Source organism: Piliocolobus tephrosceles, chromosome 8, assembly GCF_002776525.5.
Source record: "Piliocolobus tephrosceles isolate RC106 chromosome 8, ASM277652v3, whole genome shotgun sequence".
Taxonomy (NCBI): domain Eukaryota; kingdom Metazoa; phylum Chordata; class Mammalia; order Primates; family Cercopithecidae; genus Piliocolobus; species Piliocolobus tephrosceles.
In genome coordinates this window covers 87,253,356-87,263,694 of record NC_045441.1, presented here as the reverse complement: position 1 = coordinate 87,263,694, position 10,339 = coordinate 87,253,356, and the positions used below count along the sequence as shown (strand labels likewise).

The 10,339-nt window shown below is 34.7% G+C and overlaps 1 protein-coding gene across 1 annotated transcript in view; it reads right to left on the bottom strand.

The window, feature by feature from the left end:
• The window catches only part of SEMA3D (semaphorin 3D), a 162,157-nt gene extending 152,242 nt beyond the window's left edge, over nucleotides 1-9,915 (bottom strand). The window contains exon 1 of the mRNA XM_023226655.2: nucleotides 9,850-9,915. The gene's annotated coding sequence lies outside the window, so the exon portion shown is untranslated. The remainder of the gene's footprint in view (nucleotides 1-9,849) is intronic.
• Nucleotides 9,916-10,339: the final 424 nt, after the last annotated feature.

Sequence of the window (10,339 nt, the reverse complement as noted above, 5' to 3'; positions counted from 1 at the left end):
ACTGCAATTTCTTCCTCCCAGGTTCAAGCGATTCTCTTGCCTCAGCCTCCCGAGTAGCTGGGACCACAGGCATGCACCACCACACCTGGCGAATTTTTGTATTTTTAGTAGAGATGGTGTTTCGCCACGTTGACCAGGCTGGTCTCAAATGCCTAACCTCAAGTGATCCACCCACCTAGGCCTCCCAAAGCGCTGGGATTATAGGCATGAGCCATCGAGCCTGACCCGAGACACAGTATTTTAAATTTTCTTGTAGTTATATATGAAAGTAAAAAGTAGCAGATAAAACCAATTCTTATATATTTAATCCAGTATATAACCATGTTAACATGTATACAATATAAAATTATTACTCAAAAACCATTGTTATGCTAAGTCTTCAGATTCAGGTGTGCATTTTACACTTTCAGTATTTCTCTAAGTGGATTCTGAATTTTTATTAGCAATAAAAATTGGTTTGTATTCTGATTTCATAAAATTTACAACTAAAAAATGAGATTGAATTTACTCAAGTTGTTTCAAGCAAATATAAAAGTTTTCTGATAATTGAATCGAGTATCATGTATTAAGTTTAATTAATTAAATTAAATAACATAAAAGTTGAATTTAAAGCTAGCTTTGAAACTAAAGCAAGATGTAAATACCCACAAACTTCATCCTCTTCCCCAGAGGTAGAAAATATATTTTACATGAGATAGAGGGGAAAGATTCTCAGAATAAAGATACATTTTTTGCCTTATGCTTCATGTAATAGAAAAATGAACACAATTCACACAACCATCAGGATTTCTGTAAGGACATTTATCAAGGTTTCTAAGAATTTATACTCATATACACATTTTTTTTTTCCTTTGGGAACTGGCTTGCAATATCCAACATTTAAGTCAGCCTAGACCCCAAAATTAAAGCTGCGTTTGTTCTTATTTTTTCTGCTCCCCCTGCCTCTAGTATGATATGTGTGAATAGTGTAAAGCAAATGATAATATGTCATAGAATTGGATTAGGATTTATTATAGATTCCTACTTTAATCCCAGCCCAATGATTAACATTTCAAAGATAGGAGAAATTGGCATTATAAATTAATCTGGCTTTGGTGTCCACTGTATTTAACTAAGGAGAACAAATAAGTTTTAGAGAGAAATCCTGGAGCAGCTGGATGATATACACAATTCTAGTTTGGATTTTATTTGTGTTTAGTTTGGTTTAATTTTATTTGTTTATAAAGCATAGAGGAAAAATAAAATACTTGAAACCTCATTAGGAATGTTTCAAGGGCTCTGAATTATGAATAGACATGAGAGCATCACAAAAATCGAATTCCAAATTTTTAAACTCTTTCTGGAATGATGCCGTTCAAGTATGGGAATTATGTTGACAGTGTTTTTTTAACCCTTATTTGATCCCAGTCTGGCATAATACATGTTGCAAAAGATGTGTTAAATTTATTATGTAAAACCAAAGAAAAAAATGCGTGAATGAAAAAGTGAAGCCAAATATAAAGTGTAAGGTGACATGGATGTGATGGTCTGAACAATATATCAAAAAGTTTTTAATGTTTTATTGGTTTGAGGGGATAGACAAAAGTACTATACCTAAATAATGACATAAGAAGCAGAATTGGACATATTTTTATGCTATCATTGTTAGTTACTTTTAGTTATTTGGTATTTAAGTACTATATAATAAATGGAGAAATGCCATTCTAAAAGCTACCTTGCTGGAATCTTGGAATACTAAATCTAGAACTCATACGTAAGAGCTCCCATTAAAGGAACAGGAGATTCTCAGGAATCACATCTTGTCACCAAGCAAGATGATACAGTATATTTAATGATACAAAAAGTAAAAAAAAATCTGGTGGAAAAAAGGATCTTTATTGGAGGGAAATTATAAGGCATTTGCAAAAAGAAGTGATTTCTTATTCTCAAATACAAAACTCTGAGATTAAAAATACACTGTCGTCCCGCAAGATTCTTGGGAGATTGGTTCCAAGATCCTTCTTGGATACTAAAATCTGCTGATGCTCAAGTCTCCTATATATGATGTTGTATTTGCATATAACCTACTCACCTCTTCCCCTATACATTTTTTCTTCTATAAACTTTAAATCATATCTAGATTACTTATAAAAGCTAATACAATGCCTACACGTAATTTCATTCCCATGGATTTGGCATAGAACTTAGTCGGCAGCAAATTTAAGTTTTTCAAAAAATTATCTTTGCTCAGATAATTTTTTTCCCAGATATTTTTGATCTGTAGTTGGTTGAATCCACAGGTGTGGAGCTCACAGATACAGAGGGCTAATTGTACATATAAAGAAAAACCAATTGGTATAAATAGATAATTCAATCTTTCTTATTCAATCAACTTTATATTTGTATGACATCTTACAGTTCTTTAATGAGTTATATACACATATGTATACCTATATATATTTTTACACATACATACAATACATACAATCACATTTCACATATACTATTAAAAATCCTTAGCCAGGAGTGGTGTCTCATGAGTGTAATCTCACCACTTTGGGAGGCTGAGGTGGGCAGATCACTTGAAGTCAGGAGTGCGAGACCAGCCTGGCCAACATGGTGAAACCCTGTCTCTACTAAAAATACAAAAATTAGCTGGGCATGGTGGCGGGGACTGTAACCCCAGCTACTCGGGAGGCTGAGGAAGGGGAATCACTTGAAACTGGGAGGCAGAGGTTGCAGTGAGCTGAGATTGGGTCACTGCACTCCAGCCTGGGTGACAGAGTGAGATTCCATCTTAAAAAAAAAAAAAAAAAAAAACTTTTACTTAACAATTCTGCATTTAAGATATGCAATTGTATTGGTAAAAAGAAATGTCATATTTTCAAAAGAAAATAAAAACTAGCCTAATAGCAGGTATCACAGATAAAAGAAATGGAGAAATAAGATACAAGCACCAGTCTTCTGTTTACAAATATATCTTTCTGGAAAATTGTACAGTAAAATCTCCAGATATGTTTGGATGATGACAAAGCAGAAGACCCCAGTGAATGGAAGCAGGCTACAAAAGAATGCTGCAGATTTGTGGGGATACTCAGAGGAGTAGCAAATTTAATGTGAACAATTCAAGGGAGTTCAGGAATAGAAAGTCTAAAAGAAAGAATGTTGGTACAGCAATTAGGAGGAAGTAAGTGAACCAGAAAAACATAGTTCATTCCTCCAGAGAATGGGCTCATCTTTCCGTATACTACAGTGTCAACATTAGATGGTTACAGTTCCAGTCACGGAAGTGGAATTTTCTGTCCATCTTTCTTTCTTTTCTTTTTCTTCTCTTTTCTTTCTTTCTTTTTTTTTTTTTTTTTTTGAGATGGAGTTTTGCTCTTGTTGCGCAGGCTGGAGTGCAGTGGCGTGATCTCAGCTCACCGCAACCTCTGTCTCCCGTGTTCAAGCGATGCTCCTGTCTCAGCCTCCTGAGTAGCTGGGATTACAAGCGTGAGCCACCGTGCCCAGATAATTTTGTATTTTTAGTAGAGATGGGTTTTCGTCATGTTGGCCAGACTGGTCTCAAATGCCTGACCTCAAGTGATCTGCCCACCTGTTGGTCAGGCTGGTATCAAAACCCGACCTCAGGTGATTTGCCCACCTTGGCCTCCCAAAGTGCTGGGATTACAGGCTTGAGCCACGGCTCCTGGTCTCTGTCCATCTTTCTAATGATCCCTGTTTCTAACTATCTGTAAATATATCTATCTATAGACGTGCTGTTAGCAACCTGGCTAGAAAGTAATTTAATACCAATAATGAAAAATACGATGCCTCGATCAATTTAGAAGCAAAATCTTGTGTCTATAAGTATTTTTTTCTGATATTTAGATAACAGAATTTCATGAAAATCTTAATCAATTTTTTCAAGTACCTTATTATTTAAATATTATTTATCCTAATGCTTTAGTATCACTGATATTGTTTCACTTACCTATATATCTGCTAATTTATTGTTTTCTGATCTTGTAGTTATATATGAAATAACCAGACTCAGTTCTGGATATATAACATAGGAGAAGTACCCTTCCTATTATTTCCTAGCAGCAGAATTCATTTGATCAACTTCCTGCCTCATCTCCCTATCAATTTTCAGGAGTCTTTCAACTGGGAGAGTACACCCTGTCCCTAACATACCAGCCCACTCACCACTAGCTTTGGGTTTCATTCTCTCAAACACCCACTGCCTAGTAGGTGTAAACAATTTCAACCAATGAACAAAAGTTAATCAAATTATCTCTGCTATGGTCAGAGATCACGATGACAATCTATTTAAAGGTATGGAAACTTGATCAGCAACATAGGTTCTAGGAAATGAAGATTAAAAATAAACATGAAGATTAAAAATTTGAATTTAAAATCACAAGAGTGTCAGAAACAGCTGCTAAGTATCACTATTAATGATGATCATTAATTAACCCTCCCTGAGATCTGTAAGAATTCTCTGTCATCATATCTTGTTTCCCTTTTCACTTACAAAACAATTTATATTTTTTACTATTCATCTTAATATGACTTGTTTTAGTTTTCTGTTCTGAGCTTTCAGTGTGGACACTGATGGCACTCACAGTTTACTGAAGCAGGAAATGGTTAACATCTAGTTCAAGGACTCTCATATTTGAGTTCTAATAATCCAGATAAGATTTCCACTAAGGTCCTTAGCTGAGAGAAAATACACATTTCTATAAGATACTTGTTTTTAAAAGGAAACAGTGTTTATATAGTTAACTGGGTTACTGAAACATGAAAATGAGATAAAATAAAAAATTAGTTCAAATCTCCTTCCTCAGAGCACCCTCGGGTTTATTTGCAGTTAGGGTAGACTCATGAGAAGACAGAGTTCTCCTCTCAGTACATCTCACAGGAACTGTTAAAACAAGTAGCTCTTCTGAATATAGTTAGAAACTTTAAAAAAATTAGTTAAATCAGTCTCAGTAATATCAGATAATGTCTCTAATTATATATGTGCAGTGTGTATGTGTGTGTGCATGTATGTGTGTGTGTATAGATTTTTTTTGTTGTTGTGGCTAGCAGTGCTACATTAAACATTTATATTGCTTAGTATTTGAGAAACTTTCAGGTGATATTAAACTTTTAAATAGGCTAAGCTTTTTTTTTTTTTTTTTTTTTTTTGAGGCGGAGTCTTGCTCTGTCACCCAGGCTGGAGTGCGGTGGCCGGATCTCAGCTCACTGCAAGCTCCGCCTCCCGGGTTTACGCCATTCTCCTGCCTCAGCCTCCGGAGTAGCTGGGACTACAGGCACCCGCCACCTCGCCCGGCTAGTTTTTTTTGTATTTTTAGTAGAGATGGGGTTTCACCGTGTTAGCCAGGATGGTCTCGATCTCCTGACCTCGTGATCTGCCCATCTCGGCCTCCCAAAGTGCTGGGATTACAGGCTTGAGCCACCGCGCCCGGCTAAATAGGCTAAGCTTTTAACTGGGTTAAATTATTTTAGAACTTTAGAAACTTTATAAAAAATATTTTATTTTTCTAACATTTACAATAAAATGAATTAACAAGAAACACAAAATAAAACCATTTGCATAATAAAAGGGATTAAAAGGAAACAAAATAACACCAAATCTTCAAATGCTATGTCAAAATTTAAAATGTCTTAAACACTGATAATATTATTTTCTTAAAAATACAGAAGTAACACTTGGTTGGGCGTGGTGGCTCATGCCTGTAATCTCAGCACTTTGGGAGGCCAAGGCAGGTAGATCATCTGAGGTCAGGAGTTCAAGACCAGCCTGGACAACATGTCGAAACCCCGCTTCTCCAAATAAATAAATAAATAAAAATACAAAAAGTTAGCCAGGTATGGTGTCACGTGCCTGTAATCCCAGCTACTTGAGAGGTTGAGGCAGGATTGCTTTAACCCAGGAGGTAGAGGTTGCAGTGAGCCAAGATCGTGTCACTGCAATCCAGCCTGGGTGACAGAGCAAGACTCTGTCTCAAAAAACAAACAAAAAACAAAAGTAACACTTGCCTTAAACAATGATAGTGGTCCTATTTACCATCACTGTCTAACATCAAATTTTCAGTCACGGACTCTGTGATCCTGTAAATCCTAGGAAATATTTGCCGTACTGGACTGAGAAAAATCAGAAAACAATGAGATTAAAGATGATACTGAGCTTTTATAGTCGCCATACAGTGCTTCCATTCACTTCCACCATGTCAGAGGCTTTTGGACTTCTCAATTAAGATTTAGGGGCTACGATTAACATTAGCATCTAATCGTCTAACACTGTGATTCCAAAACTATATGCAAGGCACTCTGGAGTAATACAGTGAACTCACCAGGAATGCTGTAAGATTTTAAAATTTCAAGATAAACACAACAATACTCACTATTTATCAGAGAGTGTATTAACTACTAGTCAAGCTGTTTCTTAATTTCAACATTCCAAGGGGTTACATTCGAGGGGTCATAGGTATGTGAAGTTGGGTTCTCAGTAAAGCAAGTATCCTCAAAAGCCCTTGTGGAACAGGTACTAAGGATCGCAATGTCCAATCCGATTCCAAGGTTTGGGAAGCTGCACAGTGCCCAACACATATGCACTCCCCATTAGTAAGTAATTCACATGTAATTTAAGGATATTTAAATTTAAAACATGTAAAACATTTTTTTGTTTTAATTTATGTTGTCAGGACATAAATACTTATTAAGTTGTTTGGCCTTAACTATAAAAATCAGAATTCTTAGTATTTGTTTGTTGGCCTAGAGGTGTGATGAAAAAAAATTTGAGCTGTTATGGTACTAAGAACTGAAAATCTTGAAAAGATATTTCTGTTCTAAATACTTTTCTAGAAAAAAAAATATATATGTGTGTGTGTGTATATATATATATCCCTGTAAATCGAATCACTTCCCAAATCAAACCTGAAACCTGAAGGAGAATTTGGGTATGCAATATACTAATCAATTTATTGCTTACATCTTAACGTTCATTTTATCTCCTTTACTCTTCAGTATCTTCCAGCTTTTGCTACATTTATATCCAGAAGATTACAGTCATTGCAGCTTTTCTATGTTTTGGTTCTCTGAGTTTAGGTATAAGGTAATGAAGTAGGTAAGACCTGGCATAACAATGTCCCTATTGTGCTGCCACGATTAAGCCTCACTGGAAAGAATCCAAAGATGACTTTCTTTAGGTTGACTTCCCTCTGTAGTGAATGGTGAATGGTGTTATTTTGTGTTTCTTGTTAATTCCTTTTATTGTAAATGTTAGACAAACAAAATAATATTTTAAAACAATGTTTCTAAAGTTCTAAAACAATTTAACTCAGTTAAAAGCTTAACCCATTTAAAGCTTAATATCACCTGAAAGTTTCTCAAATACTAAGCAATATAAATGTTTAAATAGTACTGTTACCTATAATAAAAAAAATCTACACACACACACACACACACACAAACACACACACCGCACATATATAATTAGAGACGTTATCTGATATTACTGAGACTGAAAATCTAATAAAACTATGTAAAAAAAAATTGCTGCAAAAACCCTATGTAAAACTGAATAGAGAAAGTGTTCTCAACTCAAGAAAATGGTTCATTTTCTCATTCCTTAATTTGGGCTTGTATAGTCTGTCCTCATTTCTTTTTTCATTCTTCACTTTGGAAATCTTCAAAATAAACCATCTAAACATCTCCAAGTTTATATATGTATAGAAGATTTCTGGAAATTTTTCCTAACCCCAAATTGAGACAAAGTAAACAAAAACAGTGTCATACTCTTAACAAACAGTAACACATTATTTTCAAAATCAGTTCCAGAAAGAATATAGTTCTTAACTTGAACTAGGGATTAGACAATATATATTTCTATATTGGTTAAAATAGAACATCGTAGTTGATGTGCGAATGCATCTGTGTGTGTGTGTGTGTGTCTGTGATCAAGGTATGCAATTTTCAGTATATTATAGTGTATTTAGTACTATTTCTTTTATATTCTCAAAGCATCTTGTACTGGCACAGCTTTTTGTGATAATATTTTCTGTTTAGTTCATCACATTGACCTGAAGGTTCTAGACAAACTTAAACTATTATATTAGAAGAACATTTTAAATTCCTATTTAAAAATTCCAAAGTTTAGACTGTCTGGAAAAAAAAAGGATTTTTGACCTTACTATGATAAAAATAATGAAAAAGTCCACAAAACTTTTTTGCAAAGAATATCTCTTACAATTGTATTATATACCTTGAGATGCTTTCTTTATTTTCTAATTATATAATAGTTAATTATCTTATAGCTTCTATGGCTGAATATATGAAACAAAATTGTTTAAATTGCATAATCATTGATTTCATAACCACTTTATGATTTTTTCTCCCTTTGATTTATTAAACATTTATGTCTTCCTTGTTTTGTTTTTATGTTTTATTTTATACCTGTACTTACTTGTAGGACAATATTTGTTTGTTCAGAGTGAGGGTTCTTTAATCTTTGGTTTCGATTATTTCAAGTACCTGTTAAACAAATTTTACTATAATGTATAAATAAGTAATGACTGAATTACCTATTACTGATTGTTAGAATAAGTCAAAGATGCACGTAAAAGAATCATTATCAGTCATAAGCAAAGAGGAATCAATATTTACAATTACATTTGATCTCTGATCACCAAATTAAATTATATGGTAGTCAAAAGACATCATTTTTCTTGCCTGAAAATTAATAGTTTATAATTTGAGGACGACACGATGTCTAATTTGTGGAAGAAGACAAGTTAGCTAGGATGAAAGTGATCTCAGGCTAAGTGCCTAAAATGTTAATCACAATCTTATAGTAAAAGGAAAATGAGAGCTATGAATTATGCCTATCAAACAATGAAACAGCACAACAATAACAGAATAAGATGTTGATTTTTGGTATAGTAATAACTCAACAGAGCATTGCCAAGATTACATACAAGCAAAATGTCTAATCTCATCGAAATAATTTATATTCAAATAATTTATTTTATAAAACAAATACACGCATGTATTAGGATTAGAAACTGATAAATTACTTGGTGCTTACATGGTATATTTTGTTATTCTATACAACAAATAAAATAATAGAAGGGACTACCATAATTGTTCATCTTTAGCTCTGGAGCTGAAGCAAAAGTAGTCACTGATGCAAGTCAAAGTCAAGTCTAGCAGCCTAAGGAACTGGGACACTGTGACATGTTCAAATCAAGAAATCACAAGAAAGCTATGTCTGCTAATTCTAAGAGAGGTAAATTACTATTTGCAGGTGATTACTAATGTAATGGCAACATTATAATGTATAGTCATCCCTTGATACACACCAAAGATTGGTTCCAGGATCTCTGCCATTCCCATATGCCCACGTGTGCAACATTCTCCCACAGTCCTCCCTGCAGAACCCTGATATATAAGAAGACTGCCTTCAGTATAAGCAGGTTTTGCATCCTGAGAATACTGTATCTGTTTGAAAAAAAAAAAAAAATCTAATATAAGTGAACCCACCCAGTTTAAACTCATGTTGTTAAAGGGTCAACTGTATATAACTAACAAAACTCAAAGCATGACAATTACTTTACACTATATTTGTTTTGAGAGTCATTGATACAGCAGAGACCCAATCATTATTTGCATTCCAAGGTCTTGGAGTGATCATGTCTAGAAATAACATCGTATGTAGTGTGGACATAGATTATCCAAAGTTTGCCTTAACAAACCATCATGTAGAGTGCTTCCTCTCCAATCACATCAGCCCAAGGACAGTGTATTAGAATTATTCAGAGAAACAGAACAAATAGGAGAATACATGCATCTATCTATTGAGGTTTATTTAAGAGATTGACTCACATAATTACTGAGGCTGACGACTCCCAAGATCTGCAGTTGGCAAGGTGAAGATTCAGGAGAACCAACAGTGTATGCTCAAAAGCCTGGGAACCAATACAGCAGATGTTATAGTTCCAGTCCAAGTGTGAAGGCCTGAAAAACAGGAGAGATAATACTACAGTTCCAGTCCGAACACCTTCAGGTTCCAGGACCAATAAGGGCAGACATTTCAGTTCAAGTCCAAAGGCAGAAAAATAAATATCCCACCTCAAGATAGTCAGGCAAGAGGAAATTCCCTCCCACTTGTGGGAATGTCAAGCTTTTTGTTCCATTAGGTCTTCAACTGATTGGGTGAGACCCACAACAGGAGACACAACAATCTGCTTTACTCAGTCTACCAATTCATATGTTGATCTTATCCAAAAATGCCCTCTCAGACAAATCCAGAATTTGCCCAAATGTCCAGGCACCCCATGGCCCAGTCAAGTGGACACATAAAATCAACTGTCAC